General features: G+C 42.2%; 1 long non-coding RNA gene across 1 annotated transcript in view; it reads left to right on the top strand.

Annotated features, from left to right (window-relative positions):
* Positions 1-65: 65 nt before the first annotated feature.
* The window catches only part of LOC142874269 (uncharacterized), a 114,863-nt gene continuing 93,047 nt past the window's right edge, over positions 66-21,881 (top strand). Inside the window, exon 1 of the long non-coding RNA XR_012922079.1 lies at positions 66-199. This is a non-coding gene — a long non-coding RNA (uncharacterized LOC142874269). The remainder of the gene's footprint in view (positions 200-21,881) is intronic.

The raw sequence follows: 21,881 nt of genomic DNA, 5'->3' as shown, positions 1-21,881 counted from the left end.
CTCTCCCTCCCCTTCTCTCCCGCCCCATTCGCTCCCGTCTGCGCCGTCTCCTCGGTCTCCCCTCCCGGCCCTCGGCCCCGCCCCCGCCCGCCGCGTCCTCCCGGGCCTGGTGAGGAGCTGTTCCTGGAGGAGCCGCGGGACGCCAGGACCAGCCAATGGGAAGCGGCGCGGCGCGGAGATTGGCACCGAGGATGGGAAGGTCGGTGGGAAGGAGAGCGGCGGGGCCGGGCTGTCAGTCAAAGTAACGTGGGGCCGGCTGGGGAGCGCGCGGGCGCGCGCGAGCGGGAGGGACTGGCGAGCGTGCAGCCGCGGGAGCCGGGGGCTCGAGTTTGCAAAAATCTCGCCACTTGTCTCCCTAATGAAAATCCGCGTATCTCGGTGAAAGTAACTCAGAGACTAACCGCGTAGTTTCTCACTGGGGGCGGGGGGAAGGTGGTTTGATAATTCGAGGAAATGCGTTTTTCAGTGTTGGCCCTTGTTGGATGCCACTCTTTGAAAGTGAAGCCGCAGTTAAAATTTTCTCTGAGGTTTGTTTTTCCTTGAGCTGCCTTTTTACGGGTGCACGAGGAATGGACTGTGCACTTGGTAGAAAAATGCATAAATGAGCAACGCGTTGGCTGGCGTCCCTACCCAAGCCGCGTAGGACTTGACTGTGATGCCCGCCCGTGCCACCCACCCCCTCTGCACCCAAGGCGGTAGATTGGGGTTTTTATTGGAGGATTTCAAACCACTTTGCAAAAAGGTCGTCGCCTTCGTTTGGCGGGAAGGATCGCCAGGGTGCCGCCAGAATGAGGCTCGCGCGTCCCGGGAGCAAAGGATACGCTTTGCCCGCGGCGCGAAATCCCGGGTTCTCCTCTTAAAAGTCCCGACTGAGCTGTGTTGAGGGAGGGCGGGGGCGGCTCAGATTTTTAGGGGCATCTTAGCTACAGGCCCGCCAACATGTTTCCAGTTCCCTGAAACAAAGACAATGGAACAAACCAGCACTGAGGCCTGAAAAACCTGTGCCACCCCAACCCACCCCCGTGGTACCCCTGGGCTGAGCGGGGCAAGAAGCTAAGTGGGAAGAGTCGGAGAAATGACGTGGCTAAGGTCCTTGTGAGGTAGAACTTGAGTTAAAGGGGATTTTGAGACTTTAAATAAACAAGACATGAAGTATGATTAATATTGAGAATTTCCATTTTTTTGTATATTTCTCTATGTACACCACACAGCAGAAAACCTTCAGCATTGCCACGTTTATACTTACGTTTAAAGAACAGTTCAGCAAAGCTACTTCCATATGAACAGTGAGTGAATAGTGCTGTTTTAGCCAAATGGTGGTGACTTCCTTCATAAGAACCCATCTTCGACATGTATCCATCTTATGTTGGAAAATGGTTAACAAGTTTTGCGTATTAATAACCCTCAAGTTACCATTATCTTACCTTCAAGAGACTTATGGGAAGGAGCTTATTTAAACAGACATACTTTTATTTGAAGATTTGCTTTTACAGAGATCTTTTTCTTGAAATATTAAAAGAATCGTTTTAGATAGTACATTTCACTGTTGGAGTTGTTTTTAAATATGTATGATATTGATTTGTCTGTAATTGCATCAATCCCAAATATCAATTATAAATGAAAAATAAAAGAGCGATTTTAGCCAATCTGCACAAGGCCATAGTAAATTCTTAAACAGGTTGGGCATTGTAGCTTCGTGGTATTCTCTTTAAGTGGCGTTGGGAAAGGGGTTGTATTATTCATTTTGCTAAGGTGCAGAATGGCAGGAAGAGAAGCACTGCCTCTCTTGCCTTGGTTACATTTGGTGATGATGAGAGCAGGCTTGCTCCATATACAGGACTTCTTGAAATTATATGATCTGTGAGTGTCTAAGCCTTGTCTTTCGGCAACCTGTGTTCCTTGAAATCATCAGGTAGTGATTGGGCCACATATGCCAGTCTGTGTTCACTTCATCCCATAATCAGTTCCAGGACTGGGTAGAAAGTGCTTAGATGCCATCAGTATGCTTGTGTACATGCTGCCACAACTGGGGCAACTGAGACTTCTCCCTGGATTACCCAGGCTTTACCTGATGCTTGTGCCTTAACTAACTGGCGCACTCCAGTAGTTAAGTTTAAACAGAGCAATTAAAACAGTATGGAGCAGGAGCAAAAGTGCTGCTATGTCTCCCTGTCCAGTATGGACAGGAGCAAAAGTGTTGCTATGTCTCTTCTTTCCCCACTCCACCACCCTCAAAATCAGTTCTAACTCATTGTCTTTAACATACTCACAGAAAATCTGTCTGCTCACCATATTTTCTGGTTGGCCACGAGTAAAAACTGGAAATTCTCTTTTAACTAATGTTTGCTTACCAGTAGAGTTCTGATTTCCTTACAATGTCAGATCTGCAAGAAAGAAAAAGCATAATGAATTTTAAATTGAAAGGCTTTTAATTGTTGTACATAAAAATGGATAGTCTTGCGTTTTGGAAGCCTTCTTTCCCATTTAGAGCATCCTCCACAAGAGTGGGAGAAGGCTCTGCCCTTTTTCAAGGTCATATTTTCTCCGTGATTGTCATGCTGTAATAATTATACTACAAAACTCTCATCAAACTGCATTACAAATCATGGTGTTTAAACAATCAAGTAGCTTTAATCTTATGTTTTAAATAAATAATATATGTGCAGATTGCCTACAGCCTGTTTAAAAGAAAATAGTCCTCATGAAATCTGTAATTGTGGTCTTCTATTTAAAGTCTCTTAACCATAATCTTCTTTACCTTTAACATTCATATGTCGATGATGTTTTTACATGAAATGGTATTAAGTATGCTGCTTCCATAGGAAATTGTCTCTGAAAAAAAAAGTACTCTTTTCATCGTCTGCAAAAGAAACAAAAAGATTGTCAGACTGTTTATTTTATCTTAATGTACATATGGCCATATTTCCATTCATTTGTTGCTGATTATCAATTTTCAACTCACCAATAACATAAGTAATTACAAAAACTAAACGTTATGCAGTATAGATACTAGACAAAATAGGAAAAAGAATGGATACTAATCATAGAAATTATTTATCTTTAAAATCTATTACTTTTTTATTTGAAATAAATAATTGTGACAATTTTTTAAGAGACCACTCTTGTCATTTTCTCTTCCTTTTAGCTGTAAGTTATTGCTCATACATTTCCTCATTTGGCTTTTTTAACTGAGAGTTTTCTTAAACCTAAGAATGTAGAGTCCAGAAGAATTTTCCCCAGCATTGCTTTATAAGCTTTTTCTACCCTACCCTTTTGCCAAAGAAAAGGGAGGGATGGGCGTGGAGGTGGAGGGGCAAAGGCAGAGAAAGGAAAAGCATCAGTAGCAGATTCATGCAGCAGTAAAACCTCAAATAAAATCACATCCAAAGAATCTCTTGCGGTTTCACACAATATGGTAAAATTAGAGATTGCAGGAAACCAACTAAATTAAACTGGGAGCATTTGAAGAGAAACGAGCAGACTTTATGAAAATGACACATTGACTGACCAGTATGCTTCTTTATCAACAATTTCTTTGTTAAGACGCAGATCAAAGGAACCTGCATATGTTTTCATTTTGTTCTAACTAGAAAATTACATCCAGATGTTTAATAGGCATTTGGTTGGTTTTTCAGCATTGATTAGATATGTTGGTTCTGTTTGCTTACAAGTGTAGCCGGATCATTAGCTAATGCAAAGAAATGTTTGCTGTGAGTTGCTAATTAGGGCTTTTGGAAACTCTCCATGCTCAAGAACAATTTGTACAGTGGCCAGAAGAACTTGTGGGACTTGGGGAAGTTGTTTTCCCTTCTCTGTCAGGGTGGAGAGAAGCAGACGGCCCAGTTCCCTAATCTCCCTTTGCCTAGGGGGATTGCGATGCAATCCCCAAGGATTGGAGTGCAAATAAATTAGGAAGAGACCACACAGGCACTCCCAAACACAGAGATAAATGGGCTCTTTCTGGAACCACCACTGTGCGGTCTTTGGGGGTGGGGGGAATGAACATCTAAAACGCTGCATATTAACATGTGGAAAAAGCTTGGTGCTAATGTTATCAAATACACAGCATTTTTAAGTATACTTTAGAGACAGATGGGAAAGCCCTTTATGATAAACGAGTGTACTTGAATTCATTACTGTAGTACTTATAATTAAAAATGTCTCCTTTGCAATTTCAGTACTTTTACAGGGTACAAGACACCAAGCTTGAGAACCGGAAGGCTGGGGATAGTGTAAGGCATTAGGGAGAGGAATTTTGGGAGCTAGGATGAGCCTGGGAGGAAATGCAATGTTTACTTTCACAGCCCACCCATTTGTTTACCTTGTTAAAGCCCCCAAACTTGTAGAAGATTAGCCATTCACTCTGTATTCAAATAAACTCTTTGAGAATTTGAGGCACCCGGTGGATAAACTTTTTAGCTGTCAAGTCACGTTTTTTTTTTTTTTTTTTTTTAACCGCTTGACTGTGTCTGAGGCCTGCAGAAGAACCCCACCTCAGCCAGGGCCAAACTTTTGTTTATTTAAGACTACATTTCTAGAGAGATATCAGTCCAAAATAGCATGTGTTTATAAGCAATCATAGCAGTGCAGACATAATGGCATTGTAGCATATTCTTCTGCATATCAGTGCCCCTTCTAAGCCTGTTTACATCTAATGCACATGTAGGGCACACTCCTATGTGTTAATGTAGTCTGATTAATTTGGGATTCTCACACCAGTAGGACAGATTCATGATTAGTTTCTTTGAAATAGTTCAAGCAGGCCAGGCGCGGTGGCTCACGCCTGTAATCCTAGCATTCTGGGAGGCTGAGGCCGGTGGATCTTTGAGCTCAGGAGTGCAAGACCAGCCTGAGCAAGAGTGAGACCCTGTCTCTACTAAAAATAGAAAGAAATTACTTGGACAGCTAAAAATATATAGAAAAAATTAGCCAGGCATGGTGGCACATGCCTGTAGTCCCAGCTACTTGGGAGGCTGAGTCAGAAGGATTGCTTGGGCCCAGGAGTTTGAGCTAGGCTGATGCCAAGGCGCTCTAGCCTGGGCAACAAAGTGAGACTCTGTCTTAAAAAAAAAAAGAAAGAAAGACAGTTCAAGCAGAGGGCCTTTCTGTCAAAGCTTACCCTGCCTAGCAGAGAGATGCCCTGGAAAAGCAAGGACAGTGTTTATGCACATCATCAAATACTGCACATGATGTTCAGACCATAATATTAAGTCTCAGTGAAGGTTAGAACTCTCCCTTTTCTTAACCCATTCTAAAATCTGATAAACATTGGAATAAAACACTTTTTTTTTTATTCCTACAGTTTAGCATTTAGCTCCAAATGAAAGGGAGGGACAGTAGGCAGACAAATGATAAAAGTAAAGGAAGCACCTTCCTCCGAATTCACATAACAAGAGCAGACCTTGGCCCCTTAATGGTCTCTGCTGTGACCCACCCACCTTTGCTGCAGCCCAGGGACTTGCTAGGAAATCAACATTAAACTGACACATCTTTCCTTTTCTTTTAAAGGCTTATTGCTTGGCAGTATCATTTAAATAACTTTTCTTCCTAAAGCTAGCCTTGTCTTTGAAGGATTAAAGCTTGAGTTCAATTAGTTGGTGATCTCTGGGTGTTCATAATTGAAGGCAAGTGGCTCTGGGGGTGGGAAAAGGGCTAGAAAGCAAGTGTGTATTTCCAGATACCCTTCATGTTTCCAGAATGTAAAGTTTAGGTTTAGATGAACAAGCTAAATGTTATTATAAGAAAACTAACCCGGGTTGTTTGAAAAGTCAGTGTCAGAGAGAGAGAGAGAAGAAAGGAAAAAGTGGGGAAGGATTGTTCCCTAAAAACAGACGCATGTAATGAAAATACAATGTATGAATCTTTATTGGCTCCTGGATTTAAAAAAAACTATGGAAAATGTTCTTGGGCAATTTTAATGTGGACTGGATATTAGGTAATATGGAATTATGGTTCTTTTTTGATGTTAGAATATGGTGGTTGTGTAGGAGGATGTTATTCAGAGATGAATGGTAAAGCATGCAACTTCAAATGACATCTGAAACCGCAAATAAAAAGTGTGTAGAGAGAAAGAGAAAGCAAATTTGGCAATGTGTTAACAGTTGTAGAATTTAGGGGTAAAATCTACAGCTACTAATTTACTATTCTTTCAACTTTTCTGTGTTTGAAATTTTTTCATGATAAAAAGCCTAGGGAACCGATTCTGGGTTAATTGTCTATATCTTTTTCTTCATATATTAAATGGAATTCACTTCACTTCATAGTTAAAAGATTGACTTATAATCTTTCTTTTTAAGTATGAAAAAAATGGGGTTTTGCCCTGATCATTTAAAAGCTGTCATACTAATAACCAGAGTATTATTTTCCTCTGGACCTTTTGGTACTTTTATTTTGTTATCTATGCTATTTTATTTTTGTTTGATTTTTTTACTGCAGTTCCAAATGTCCATTAGTTATCAATCAATATAAAATGGAAATGTTTAAATACATTAGGGCATTACATTAATAATCCTCTAAAGCATTGTTTTATGGGCCATAAATCTCAGAATCACCAAAAAATCTACCATAAAATAAAGAGGAAAGCTGCTTATATGTGAAGAATAAGGCAGTAGCAAATAAATTTTAATTTCTTTATTCCTGTTCTGAATAGTTGTTCTGCTGGTCTTTTCATCACCTGAGCCTAGCAGTGAAATTCATAAATTAGATTGATAGTTTGATTTTGAAATTTCTTTAATATTTTGAAAAATAATGCTGGTACAGATTTCTCTGTGTACTAAGCTTTAAATATTAATCTTGAAAAGAAATGAAAATAACACCAAATCTTGGACACTAATGTTATGTTTATCCAGAATCACAGAGGCACATATTTATGATGTGCTAATGAATAAATGTTTTCCAGAAAAGTCATGAAGAGTGACAAGGCATAATCTTGAGAGTTGACAGTTGGGATGCCCCACCTAGCAATTTTTTTCCTTTAATCATAACTATTTAGTATGTTTTTGTTTTTCCTATCACTATTATGTGTATTGAAGTGAAAACTTCTGGGACATTGGTAAACAGATTATACTTTGTGTGTGAACAGATTAGATCTTCAGTTTGTGATGTAAAACTTGAGTGCCTTAAAGAAAGGGGAATACAAAAGTACAGGGAAACCAGGACTTTTCACACGTAGTGATGATCAGTCCATCCAATACTTCTAGCCACCATCCTTCCACGTAACTAATTATTATGTAAAATGAAACGAGGGAAAGAATTTATGCTTCACCATGACAGAAAAAGCCCCAGGGGAACAGAGTTCCTATTCTGGTTTCCCTGGTTTGCAGCCTCCACACTTCAGAAGAGCTGGCAAGCTACAATTGACACTTGAAAAAGTGTTACAAAACACTGACAAGTATTAGAGAAATGTTGATTAATGTAAACAGCCTGCCTCAAGGAATAATACCTTTCTTAAGAAAACTGGTTTTCAATTAGCATCTCTATGTTCAAGGAACTCCAGTGAGTGTTTCCAGAGAAGTTATTTGCCTTTGCTGGAGAGAGGGGGTTTCTCATTATACTTTACATCTTAAATTTCTGAAAATTTGGGAAAAGAATTAGTAAACATAAAAAGTCAATAGGCTTCAAAAGAGGGAGAAAAAATCCTGGCACATGCTACAACCTGGGTGAACCTTGAGGATATTATGCTAAGTGAAATAAGCCAATCACAAAAAGGAAAATACTAAAGGATTCCACTTACATGAGATACCTAGAGTAGTCAGATTCTGAAGAGACACACAGTAGAATTGTGGTTGTCAGAGGCTGGGAGGAGGGAGTTACGGGGAGTTACTGTTTAATGGGTATGGAGTTTCAGTTTTGCAAGATGAAACAGTTCTGTGGTTGGATGGCAGTGATGGTTGCACAGCGATGTAAATTTATTCAATACCACTGAACTGTACACCGAAAAATGGTTGAGATGGTAAATTTTATGTTATCTATATTTTTTCCACAATCTAAGAAAACAAAATAAAAGGATTCTGTATTTTCATATACCAGTCTTATTCTGGATTCTCATTCTATTCATTTCCTAAACTTATGCATACCATTATTTTTTACTGCACACTTACTACTGTGTTTCCCCGAAAATAAGATCTACCCATAAAATAAGCCCTAGCAGGATTTCTAAGCATTTGCCCAATATAAGCCCTACCCCAAAAATAAGACCTAGAGATGGCATGGCTACTCAGCGTATCTGCACAACCCGTGCATTTCGTTGCCGAGTGATAAAGAAGACCAGCAGCCCTTCTCATCTGCCCCATCATGACAGCTACTATCCCAGAGGTGACCAGAAAGGTACAGGCAGCCCCACCAACAAGGTCGGCTCCCCCCCCCCCCCCAGGTTCTGCTATCTTGTGCAGCTTTGAGGAGAAAATAACACATTCCCTGAAAATAAGCCCTAGGGTGTCTTCTTGAGGAAAAATAAATATAAGACGGTGTCTTATTTTTGGGGAAACATGGTATGTGCCAGACTCTAAGTGCTTTGCATGTTAGTATTTCCTTATGTCATCCCCACATGATTTCTGTTAGATAAGTACTGTTATCATGCCCATTTTACTGACAAAGAATCTGAGGCCCAGTACTTTCCCAGAGTACTGGTAAATTAGAGTCACACGTGGGAGAGCTAGGGTTTCAATCTTGGCACTCCAGAGAACTCACTAGTGGCCACTAGCCACAGCTGAGTACTTAGTTATCCTTCCAGTGCTATTTTTTAGTCTGTTCTCACATCCTCCATGGATCTACTGATAGGAAAGCATATATATGTATTGTGTCCACAAGCTTGGTAGGATTTCTCTTGGTACTTTTGTGGTGAAGTTGATAACTTTTAGAATTTATATTCCTGCAAATAGAACTAACAGCTGCCTCAGAGCTCTGGAATTGTGTCTGCCAGCAGAAAAATGCAGCCATTTTCAGTTGTGTGCTTTCTGGTGGCAGCCGATCCATACCCCAAGTTGCAGTTCAGCAGATAAAGAAAGGGCTCAGTAGCCAAGCTGAAACCCATGAGTGAGGAAGACTACAAGTCTTACTTTCAACTAAGACAGCAAAGCAACACACTGAGTTACAACTTTGCAAATGCTATGATTAAAGGGGGAAAAAAAAGCCAGGAGATACATATGTATATACGCACACATATGCACACATAACATACATACATACATATAGTTCTGTGATTAATAATGATTTGAGCACCAATTGTGGTGGTTCACACCTTTAATCCCACCACTCTGCGAGGCTGAGGCAGGAAGATCACTACCTGAGACCAGAAGTTTGAGATCAGTTAACAAAGCAAGACCCCATCTCTAATTTAAAAATTAGCCAGGCATGGTGGTGTGTGCCTGTAGTCCCAGCTGCTTGGGAGGCTGAGGGGAGAGGATCACCTGAGTCCAGGAGTTCAAGGCTGTTATGAGCTGTGATCATGCCACAGCCGTCTAGCCTGGGCAAGAAAGCGAGACTGAGACTCTTGTCTCTAGAAAATAAAATAATAATGACTTGGAATGATCTTGGTAATAGTAGACATATAGTCTGGGTACTAATAAGATATTTGGAAACATTTACACTACTCAGTGTCAATGGATATGTTTGTAGCCTCCAAAGCCCTCTTGAAAATTGATGGCTTTCAAACATTTTTAACCATGAACCATGGTAAGAAATAAATTTTAAGTATCTCAACCTAGTTCTTGGACATATACATGTTGCGGCAGTGTGTATAGCTAGTGTTACAGCTCTCATCCATTTGACCAGGGAAAGAACCAAGCGCACACAAAGAGTCAGAGAACAGCCTTTATTCTTCTACAGCAGACTCAGCACACCTAGTGTTACAGCTCTCTTCGTGTCTTCCTATGTTCTCCCCTTCCTGCCCTTCTGCCCCTGCTTTTATACTCTTGGTAGGGCTCAAGAATCGTCCAGTCAACTACAAGCTTTAACATCCAATCAGCAACAGGCTTTAACATCCAATCAACAACAAGCCTTATCATCCAATCAAAAACAGTGGGATTCAAAAATTACCCAATCAGGAACACGCAAGCAGCCGTGGCCGGAAACAGGCCGCTTGCACGTGGGCCTGGGGCATTCCGGCACTTGGGTCCTGGAGGCACTGGGGTGTCTGGGACGGCTGTGAACCTCACAGCCGAGGGGCCGGCCCCAGCAGCGTCCCTCTAACTGGCTGGCCCCCGGAAATGCGGGACTACGGGGGAGGCGGCAAGCAGCTGCATCCTGGAGCCCGACATTTTCCGCATCACACATACACACGTACAGGTCAAATACATAGGTCACAACTCAAAATTTTAAACTATTGCTTTAAATTATGCCATAGAATTTTTCAATTCAATTATTAACCTTCCAGCTTATGGAAAGTTATTGCCTCCAAAACCATGTTCTCATGAAAAAATGGCAACACAAGTTCGATCAATAAGGATAGGACAGGTTTTCTTTCCTTTATGCTTCTTTTATAGTAAGAAGTCATAATCCCTGCTTTTGGTGAAGTTAATCTTAAATTCCAAATCAATAGAATTTAAAGCTCTTCAGAGAATTTCCTGGATAATTCTTTGGTTGCTCCCTTCTCTGCTGACCCTTTTCTGCCTCAAGTCCCCCAACCCCTGCCCCAGTCTCAGCATCCCCGTCCCATCTGCCATATTCCATGGCATCACTCATTCACTTCCTTACCCACCCACATATCCCAAGCCTAGAGAGTTGTAACAAAAAGAGCACCAGGTTCAGAGACAGAGGGTCCTGAAAGGGAATCCCTCCTTACCTCTTGCTAGAAGACCTTGGGCAAACCACTTCCTTTCTCTGGGCCTTAGCTTCCTCACTTATAAAATGAGGATAATAACAGATTTCTCCAGGTGGTTGCTTGGACTGAATGAGATTAACTGAGATAACTAGAAGAGTACTTGACAGTGCTTGGCCTTGTGAACATTGTGTCCTTTCTCTTTTTTTGCCTGGGACTTGTTGAAGGGCCTACCCTAGGTCAGTAGGAGCTGGGGGAAATACTACCCCTACTATGGTTGCATCCTGGAAAATAAGAAGGCAGCATGGATTCCAAAAGTGTGTAATGCAGAACTCTAGTCCAGCCCTGGCCCAAAACTCCGGGGCCCAAGAAAGACATCATCATGGTTTTTTTGGGGGGGGCAGAATAAATTGATCTCAGGGAAAGGCAGGAGCTGGTGACCTTGACCTTGAACTCCCTCTCACAGCCTACCTATTCATAGACTGTTTCTTACTTAGGAAAAAACAAGACTGGTACACATATCTTTTTGGAACTAGAAATGCAAACTTCCAAACTTTGGTTGGGTGGGCTATGAAAACAAGTAATGAACAACATACAATAGCTATTTTTGGTGGCTAAATACCCTGAGTTGCCCGTTTAGATAATATAAAAAAAAAAAAAAAAGTGTGGCTAACCTGTGAGAGGTTAATGGAATTAGGTCTCAAATATGCTCTCCTTGAATGTCATGCCATCTCACCCAATGAATATGAAGTTATGTGTTAGAAAGACCTTGAGAAACACATATAGAAATTAGGAAGTCAATTAGATACCAGCTTGACTCTTTTTAGGGATATGATCTGGTCTAGGATTATTTTTGAACTGAGAACTTCCACTTTTCCTCCTGGAGATTTTCCTTTCACATGATCAGTTTTATTAGCGATGGCTGAGGCCTCTCAAATCTGTGAATAAGGTTTAGTGAGAAATGATGAGCCCTGGTTAAATAAGAATCCTAATGGCCATGGGTGGCTGTTAGGTGGTAGAAGTCAAACTCAATTATCTTTTAATTCAACAATTCTCTGTTTACCAAGAGACTCTCTAGAACCTCTTCTATGTGTCTTTTTTTTTTTTTTTTTTGAAATTTTTCCTTTGAAATCAGGCCTACTTTAGAAAGACCAAAAAAAAAAAAAAAAAAGATAAAATTAAAAAGAAAGAAATACAAAACCTTCATTTTATGGGGAGAGGGAGAGAAAAAGAGAAGGGATTTTTCTTTTTAGATTTGTCTTTTTCCAGTAATACTAGGCCATCGGGTGAACAATCTTGGCTACTCAGATCGAGTTAAAAAAAAAAATCCATAGTATGGTTGGCATTGCTGTGTACATAGACCAATTCTACCAGCTTTTACATGGCTATTACTCCCCTCCCCCACTGCAGCCATTTAAGAAAAGTTCTATGTGGGAAGATAGAACAAAGCCTATCTTTATGCTGTGAGCAGTGCCTAGCTTCCCGGGTTGGAGGCAGGGAGAAGGAAAAGGAATAATGAATGAGGAGAAGGTGATACTTAGTTCTTCTTAAATTTCACTCATTAAGAATTCCTTCAGTGTCAAATGGGAAAGCACCTCTAGGATTTGCAATCTGTCAACTGTTTTCCAATTGATTTTCTTCAAACAAATCCTTCGAAATGCACCCCTCTTTTTTCAGTATGCACGTTCACATAGTAATACATTAGGAGGCATTAGGACCAGCGTGGCCTAAAAGGTCCACAAATGTGCCAGGCTAGAATTAGAAAACTCTGTGATAGAGCGGAAGTATTCTCATTTCCATCCATTGTCCTTTGGGGTTGAAGACAGCAGCTGGGATAGTACTGGGGGCAGGTGGGTGGAAGAGGTTAATGTTGACAGTTTTTATTTCCATTACAAAAAGAGCCTGACATGTCCCTTTTGTGAACTGTCATTCACATTTTTTGAAAAACATTCTGATAGGATACTGCCTAGTTCCACAATCTCAACAGATAAGCAGAAAGAATCCCAATCTGGATTTAGTTTCACTGAGTTTAGCTCAGTGATCTGTATGGAAAACAAAAGCAGCATTTCTTCCACATGTGGGCTCTGGGACTCAGAAAAGGGCAAATAGTTTGCAATTTGCTAACGATGGCCTCCTGCAAGCCTTTAAAGCAAAGAGAATTTCTTTGGTGAAGCATTTTCCTTTCCATAAACAACAACTATTTTAGGGATCAATGCCCTGCTCATAAATTACCCCTCACCATCCTTCTAGAATGTGTTCTCTGGTGGTACTGTTGGTCCTTTGTGAATGGACATTTTCTAATTCCATACTCCTGAAGATTTAACTGTCCCATGTCCCATTTTGGGGGCAGAGGGGCATTAATGGAAATTAAAATGTCAATGCACAATCCATTCTATGTAAAAGGTTATTAGCCAATATATTCATTTAGAGCTCCTAAAAAAAATACAGTTCTCTCGTAGGTATTGAGGACATAAGGAACTATTATATATTAATAAATGGTAATTCCTCTCTCAGAGAATATACAGTATAACTGGTAAACCAGCAGGTGCGGTGGCTCATGCTAGCACTCTGGGAGGCCGAGGAGGGAGGATTGTTTGAACTCAGGAATTCAAGACCAGCCTGAGCAAGAGCGAGACCCCGTCTCTACTAAAAATGGAAAAAATTAGCCAGGTGTGGTGATCCGCGCCTGTAGTCCCTGCTACTGGGGAGGCTGAGGCAGAAGGATCACTAAAGCCCAGGAGTTTGAGGTTGCAGTAAGCTACAATGACACCACTGCACTCTACCCAGGGTAACAGAGCAAGACCTTGTGTTGAAAAACAAAAAAAACAAAACAATATGACTGGTAAACCAAAACTTTAAATGATGGGTAATAATAAAAGACTGTAAGAGAATATATGCCAAGGGTCAAATGAGGGTCAGTGAGTGATCCCTGTGAGAACTGGTGGGGCTGTGTGACTGGAAGTGGGGTCCTGAAGGCCTTCAGTGTCTCAGGTAGGGACTCAGATCTGTCTGGGTGGCACTGAGCCTTGAGGTACTGCTCCTGGTGTAGCACAACCACCTGCTGACATATTTCATTCTCTCATACCAAGAAAGACTGATTTTACTGGTGGAAAATGGCTCTCCTATCTCCACAGTGTAATAGAAAAGCCATGAGTACATCTTCATGGGAAATAGTCTGGCTGTTGAGTTAGGCCTGGGTAACTGTTTCACAGCTTTTCCAATAATACTTGTTGTTTTTTTTTTGAGACAGAGTCTCACTTTGTTGCCCAGGCTAGAGTGAGTGCCATGGCGTCAGCGTAGCTCACAGCAACCTCAAACTCCTGGGCTCAAAAGATCCTCCTGCCTCAGCCTCCCGAGTAGCTGGGACTACAGGCGTGCACCACCATGCCCGGCTAATTTTTTCTATGTATATTAGTTGGCCAATTAATTTCTTTTTTATTTATAGTAGAGACGGGGTCTCGCTCTTGCTCAGGCTGGTTTCAAACTCCTGACCTTGAGCAATCCACCCGCCTCAGCCTCCCAGAGTGCTAGGATTACAGGCGTGAGCCACCGCGCCCAGCCTCCAATAATACTTGTTTTCTGCTTCTTCATTCCTTCCAAACACTCATTAGCACAAAAGGCATAAAAACTTATAGGATGAAAATTAAAACTTCAAACTTCTATCCATTAACTTAATTTGTGCTGCAGTTGGTGGGGAACATGGGTGGGGAAGGCTGTCAGTGCTAAATTTTAGCAATAGATTGCTTTGGCCCAGCCCCTAAAACACCAGCTTCCCTGTAACATAGTTTGGAGACGATTTTCAGGCTAAAGGAGTGGTCAGAGGGGGAATTTCAGATACTGTGGCAGGTGGAGGGGTAGTCATCATCATCATCATTTTCATTTTCTAACCATTGTTCCTGAGCTCACTATTGTGTTTGACAAATGGATTTGTTTATTCCTCACAATGACTCTATGAAGTCAGGACTACCATTGCCTCCATGTCATATGAGGGGAAACTGGGGCACAGGGAGGTGATAGTTTGCCCCAGAACTCGCAGCCGGTGATGGGCAGAGCCACTCCGGAGTCAGCATTCTCCGCCGAGATGCGTGTCCCGTCGCAGATAGATTACTCACCACCCCTCTGAGCTAAGGCCTAATCTCAGGATTTAACTGAAGGAGCCGGACTTAGAGAAATCCGATCTGGAGATGTTGGGAGCTCTGTTACCCGGGAGCGTCAGAAAAGCCCGAGAAGGAAGAGCTTTTTCCCGAGCTCACGGACAGTAGAAGCAACGTGGCATTAGCGCATTTTGGACAAGAGCATGACTTGTCAAGTTGAACAGTATCTGCTCTGATTCTGGCATCTTTTTCTTCGCTTCCAGTTCTTAAGGATATTGGAACAGCTTGAAGCAAGACTTATTCATTCAAGGGCCTCTCAGTCTCTTTTGGAGTTAGTTTGGGTGTGCAAATGTGGGCCCTGCCACGGGAAAGGAGGAGAAGACAACATGGTGGGAGGGTATGTCTGGCAGTAGATTTGGGAAAGGGAATTTCCATGTCTTCGTCACAACTGGCAACTCTCATAGAGCCCTCTTTGCTCTCTGCTGCCTTGCCACCCTCCTCTTGGTTACTTCCTCACCTGTCTCCATCCCCCCCATATGCTAATCAGGGCCATATTTACTGGTGTGATCCTACTGTTCATTAACACCCAGAAACCATGTTCCATCTTCCTCTTCCTCGCCTCCCGCCATCCCGCAGGGCCAGGCCAGCCTGCCTTGTGCGTTCTGCGGATGCTTAGACTCAGCAGGGAAACAGGTGGAAAGCCCCGATCAGGAGTCCTGGCCTCGGCCACATCTTTCTCTGCAAATTAACCAGAGCTGCTCTGATTTGGAGAGCACATAGAAGTGGAGCTGTTGTGGCACTTGACCAGCTAGTTCTTTCTTCCCCATTTGGCTCTTGTTCAGGACGCGTCTGCTCTCTCCTTCAGCAAAGGAGAGGGGAGTGACAGGAGCTGTGTCACAACTCTCCCCGAAGCTCCTGTATCAGAGAGCAGTGTTACAGCTGAGGGAGGAGAGGAAAGAGATACTGTCCCAACGGAGCCCAAGACTGGACTGGCTGTACCTTTGTCCGTGTTGAATCAAGAGCCATAAAATTTGTCAGTTTTTCTAATCCAGTAATCCCACTGCTGGAGCTGCATCCTGAGGAAACAATTCAAAGTAAGACAAGAGAATTCTAAGGATACTTGGCGCCCAGATCTTAGTTTCTAAATACCGTTATCGACTAGAAGGTACCAGAGCTCCTTGGAGAAATGGCTGATTCAGATCTGAGGCGAGGAAACCTCATGTTGTGTGTCAGAACGAAAAATGGTGCTTCGTCAGAATGAAATGGTGCTTCATCAGAACGAAAAAAGGAACAGATTCGGGCAGAGAGGTAGTGAATTCTGTTTTGGATTGAGCTGGAGGTACCTGGGACATGTACAGCCAGAGACATTCAGTGGGTGCCATACAGACACGGATGTGAATGTAGATCTATGTGTTGATACAGATACAGGTATAGACACGGTGCATATGGATAATAGGGCCAAAGAGTTTTTTGTGTCACTTTGCTCGAGAATTCTCTCAGATGCTTGGTGGAAATGCAAATGTCTGAGTCCCACCTTAAGGAGCAAGACAGCGGCATTGTAAAGATGTTCCTCAAATGTTTTTTTAAAGCACACATTAGTTTAAGAAATATTTACTTAAGGGCTTGTAAAAATTCAAGGAGCCACTGTGGGAAACTGAGACAAATAAGAGAAGCAAGAGCAGCCTGTAATCCTAGCACTCTGGGAGGCCGAGGAGGGCGGATTGCTCGAGGTCAGGAGTTCGAGACCAGCCTGAGCAAGAGAGACCCCCGTCTCTACTATAAATAGAAAGAAATTAATTGGCCAACTAATATATATATAGAAAAAATATAGGCATGGTGGCGCATGCCTGTAGTCCCAGCTACTCGGGAGGCTGAGGCAGTAGGATTGCTTGAGCCCAGGAGTTTCAGGTTGCTGTGAGCTAGGCTGATGGCACTCACTCTAGCCTGGGCAACACAGCGAGACTCTGTCTCAAAAAAAAAAAAAAAAAAAAAAAAAGAAGAGAAGCAAGAGAGCAGTAAGAGGAAACCGGGGCATCTTGGACCTCCCAGCTAGGAACAGTGCTCCCCTAAGGAGCCCGAGGGGGTACTGCTGAGAGGACAGGAGAGATATATGTAAAAAGGGGAGCCATAATAAACCAGGCAAGGTGTCTCACACCTGTAATCCCAGCTACTTGGCCAAGGTGGGAGGATCACTCGGAGGCCAGCAGTTCGAGGCTGCAGTGAACTATGATCATGCCACTGCACTCCGTCCTGGGTGGGCGACAGAGTGAGGCCCTATCTCTAAAATAAATAAATAAATTATGAAAGCCACATAAATCTGTATTTTCTAAAGCCTTCACAAAACTTACTTTAGTAAAAGGATCCTAAACTTGGTGCCAAGCAGTAACAGAAGTGAAGTAGGCTGGATATAAAGTGGAGACATGGAAAGAAGAATTATTTCACTTTCCTCTTAACCCAACCATTTAAAAAAAAAAGTGCAAGTGAAATTGCAAATAGAATTGGCAGTCTCAGATGGAAAACAATAGGGAGTGGTGGGGACTGCAGGGAAGCAGAGAGCACAGGGGTCACCTGTTCCCCAGCGTCACACGGTTGAACACTCTGTGAGCCAATCAAACCTATTTATTCGCCACCAATTTATTGTTCTATTTATTTATTTTGCGACACAGTCTCGCTCTGTTGCCCGGGGAAGAGCGCCGTGGCGTCAGCCTAGCTCGCAGCAACTTCAAACTCCTGGGCTCAAGCGATCCTCCTGCCTCAGCCTCCCGAGTAGCTGGGACTACAGGCATGCGCCACCATGCCCGGCTAATTTTTTTCTATATATTTTTAATTGTCCAGATAATTTCTTTCTATTTTTAGTAGAGACGGGGTCTCGCTCTTGCTCAGGCTGGTCTCAAACTCCTGACCTTGAGCAATCCTCCCACCTCGGCCTCCGAGAGTGCTAGGATTACAGGCGTGAGCCACCATGCCCGGCCTATTTATTTATTTTTAAATTTTAAAATATTAAGGGGGTACAAATTACTTTGGGTTACATGGGTGGCTTTTGTAGTGCTTGAGTCCTAGCTATAGGTGGTCCCATCACACAAATAGTGTTCATTGTACCCATTAGGTAGGGTTTTTCCTCTCCCCTTCTCCCCCCTCTCACCACCAGTTTACAACCTTTGCTTTAAAATTTTTATTGGCAAGAGAATGTTTATAATTGCTAAGTGAAAAAAGTAGGTTATGCTGTAATAGTATGTGCAATACAGTATGATATTGAATTTGATAACAAGCGTGTGTACCTGGAAGGAAATAACCCAAAATGTGATTTTTATATGGGTCTTATGATCACAGGCGGTTTTAATCTTTTTCTTTAATATTCTCTCAATCCTGTTCATTTTCCATAACAAATTCATATGTATTACTTCATAAAGAAACAAACCGGCAAAAGTTTATTTTGAAAGCACTTAGTCTCAGTTTTGACACCCAGGAAGGATGTTCCTAAAAAGCATGAGGACCCTCTAGACATACCATTGTCACCTCTTGACCTGGAGCTGGATCTGGGAGCTTGGTTATTTTTTATTATTTTTTAAGTTATTAAAAAAAATGTTTTTTAAATGATCACTCACCTTTGGCAACCTTGTGCTGATCACCATTGCCAAGAAGTTTATGGAAATGTGAGGCAGTGAGAATTTCCCCATTCTAAGTTTGAAGAAGTTTTATTTCTTGAAGAAGTTTTATTTCTTCATGATGGTTATAGATGTTTTATTTGAAGAAGTTTTATTTCTTCATGATGGTTATAGATGTATACTTTAATACAGACAACCATATAAATAATGTATAATGTCGACACAGGACCCAGCAGCGCTATTGGTCGAGACAGTAAAGATCCCTACTTCAGTTGTTCAAATGTCTTTATAAAAACAGTTATGAAAAAGTTGCCGTTCACACAAGTACATGGACGATCTTAAACGTCGGTAAGCTGGCCGTTTTCCTCTTAGCTTGAAACAGCGGCCAGTTCGAACTTTGGAAAGTTAGGCCAACAAATCTCAGAATGCAAATAGAGTTAGAAACCTGGAGTTCTTTTTATTCCCTGCACAGACTTATATAGCAAAATGGGTTACTTTGCAATTGTGTAGGGGAAAAAAAAGAATAGAGAGAGAAAAGGAAGAAAAGAATGTGTTGGCTTTGTATGCCAGTGGCTTGGGTATGGGATGGTTTTTTTCTTTTTTTTATGAAAAGTGGGATCTTAATGGTTGCTCACAGTCGACTTGGGCAGCCTCTGAAAGCTCCCCTTGTCAGGCAGCACCCTGGATAGAAGGACCCATTGTTTTCTACATCTGAAGTTATCACTCTTCCCTTTATCCTTTCTTTTGGACCTTTTAGTGTTTGTTTAATCAGAATATTTTAATCCCTAATGTGGTGACTCTGTGTAATTTATCTCATTAAGCCTCTCCTATTTTCTCCTGTTTACATGACTAATATTATTGTGTTTTATAGAGCTTATACCAACAAGCCACTCCTTTGTCCCATTGTTTCAGCTCCAGGCCAAAAATCAACAATGAAGTTTTATCTTTCCAATCTTGGACCTCACCTACTTGTCATTCAGTTTGTATAGATTGCATGAAGAGCATGTTCCTTTGAAAACAAAGCAAGGATTCATTTTTATGACCTAAAAACAAACAATTACCTTTCTCAAAGGTCCTGGTCATCTGTTTTTATGAGTATAGACTGGCAAAGACTCACCTTGGGATGGGAAAAAAGTATATACTTCCTTGTGGGCAGAAAGCCCAAAGTCCCCTAGCAATAGTGCCCTGCTCCCTAACTTTTATTTCTTTCATTGTACTGTGCATAGAATATTCTAGAAGCAGAGACTCTGAGCACTGGAAGGCCCCTACTGAGGTTTATCTCCTCCAAATCCCTGCCTTTCAGCAAGGCCACACCCAAGCCAGATGGAGCCAGATCGAGGAGAATCAATCTTGTTTTAAGCCTTATGAAGCAGAGCATTCTTTGAAACAGTCACATATTTGAAATATCATGTCAGAAAGTTCCTTTTCTAAAAATTCAGCCTAATAAAAGCTTTACTTGTCATTTCTTCAGTTACTCTTTTTCTTTCCAGACTGAAAATAACCAGTTACCATCCTCAGAGAATCAACAACAATTTAATAAGTAATAACTTCCTGTAAGGCAGTGGTTCTCAAATGTTAGCATGCATCAGAATCACCGGGAGGGCTTATTAAAACACAGATTGCTAGACCCTATCCCCAGAGTTTCAGATTCTAGAGGTTCAAGGAGGGCTTTTTTTTTTTTTTTTTTTTTTTTGAAACAGAGTCTTGCTCTGTTGCACCAGATAGAGAGCCGTGGTGTCATCATAGCTCACTGCAACCTTAAACTCCTGGGCTCAAGTGATCCTCCCGAATAGCTGGGACTACAGGCCCTCACCACCACGCCCGGCTAATTTTTGTGTTTTTAGTAGAGACAGGGTCTTGCTCTTGCTCGGGCTGGTCTCAAACTCCTGACTTCAAAGGATCCTCCTGCCTCGGCCTCCCAGAGTGCTAGGATGACAAGTGTGAGCCACTGGCCTGTCTGATGGCAGGCTTTAAAATTTACATTTCTATCAAGTTCCCATGTTGATGGTGTTAGACCAGGAGCCCCACTTTCAGAAATGCTGCTAGAAAGCCCAGTGCTAGACACTCAAAAGGATAGAAATATGAGGATACCCAAGAGGTGGAAACAAGTGGAGTGGTTAGCAGCTTAAACAAGTTGACTTCCATATGAAAAGTGCCGAATGCCTGTCAGATAAGTTCTTTGCTATCACAGAGCTCACAAGGCTCAGAGTGCAGTGCAGGCCAACTAGCAGCAGTTTAGGATGTTAGCCGTTAACACAGGGAGCTGGGTGAGCACAGTTTAGGATGTTAGCCGTTAACACAGGGAGCTGGGTGAGCACAGTTTAGGATGTTAGCCTTTAACACAGGGAGCTGGGTGAGCACAGTTTAGGATGTTAGCCGTTAACACAGGGAGCTGGGTGAGCACAGTTTAGGATGTTAGCCGTTAACACAGGGAGCTGGGTGAGCACAGTTTAGGATGTTAGCCGTTAACACAGGGAGCTGGGTGAGCACAGAAGAGGAACACCATGTTCAGGATCGGGGAGCACAAGGCCAGGGGCAGCTTCCTACAAAACTAAAAGACTCTGAAATCCCTCCTGAGTGGATTCTTAAAGAAGAGAACGTGTCCAGACCAAGGGGCAGGCCTAGGCGTGTGCTCTTCCAGCAGAACGAACGAACGGCATGGAACTAAAGAGGGTACGTGGAGTGTTCACCAGGCTGCCTACTTTTCCCCAAGTGGAAAGTGCAAGTGAGATAGTGAAGTCAGAATTGGAAAGGTGGCAGAGACTAGATCCAGAGGGAACGTCCAGCTGGTTGAAGGAGTTTGAGTGATATTCTGAAGACTACTATTTGCTATAGAATATGAAGAACGGTTTAATGACACTCTATATAAGAGGACATCAGAAATGAAAAGAAGAGAGAACACAGCTCTCTCCCCCAGTCCTGTGGGTCCTTCTCTGTGTAGGACTTCTCGACCAGGTTCATTCTGTTTCCTGCTAGTATCAGGGCCCCGCCAACCTTCCAACTTAGTACAGACAAAATTCTCTTTCCTTTTTAATTTAATTGAATGATTTTAGAATTTCACAAAGGGAAATTTGTAAAGGCACTAGGCAAACATGAAACCCAAATGAACACAGAATACAGAAGTTGGATCTGGAGGCAAACAGACTAGGCTTCTAGCTCCATGTTTTACTGGCTATACAGCCTTGAGCATGTTACTTAACTTCCTGTGCCATAGTCTCTGTTTTTAAATAGAGATCTTATTCCCTAAGATCCATAAAATCTTACTTGGTCCACTTTTATCTGCTTCTTTCAGTATGAGCTTACATCCGCTGACCCTTATTCTTTCCATTCCAACTACATAATCTTTCTTTGAAACTATATTTGTCATGTTCCCATCTGCCACGGGGCCTTTGCACATGCTTGTTCCTCTGCCTGGAATAGTCTTGC

This window comes from Microcebus murinus, chromosome 12 (assembly GCF_040939455.1).
Source record: "Microcebus murinus isolate Inina chromosome 12, M.murinus_Inina_mat1.0, whole genome shotgun sequence".
Classification (NCBI taxonomy): domain Eukaryota; kingdom Metazoa; phylum Chordata; class Mammalia; order Primates; family Cheirogaleidae; genus Microcebus; species Microcebus murinus.
Note: the sequence above shows the minus strand (reverse complement) of the source record. Positions and strands in the feature narration are given on the sequence as shown.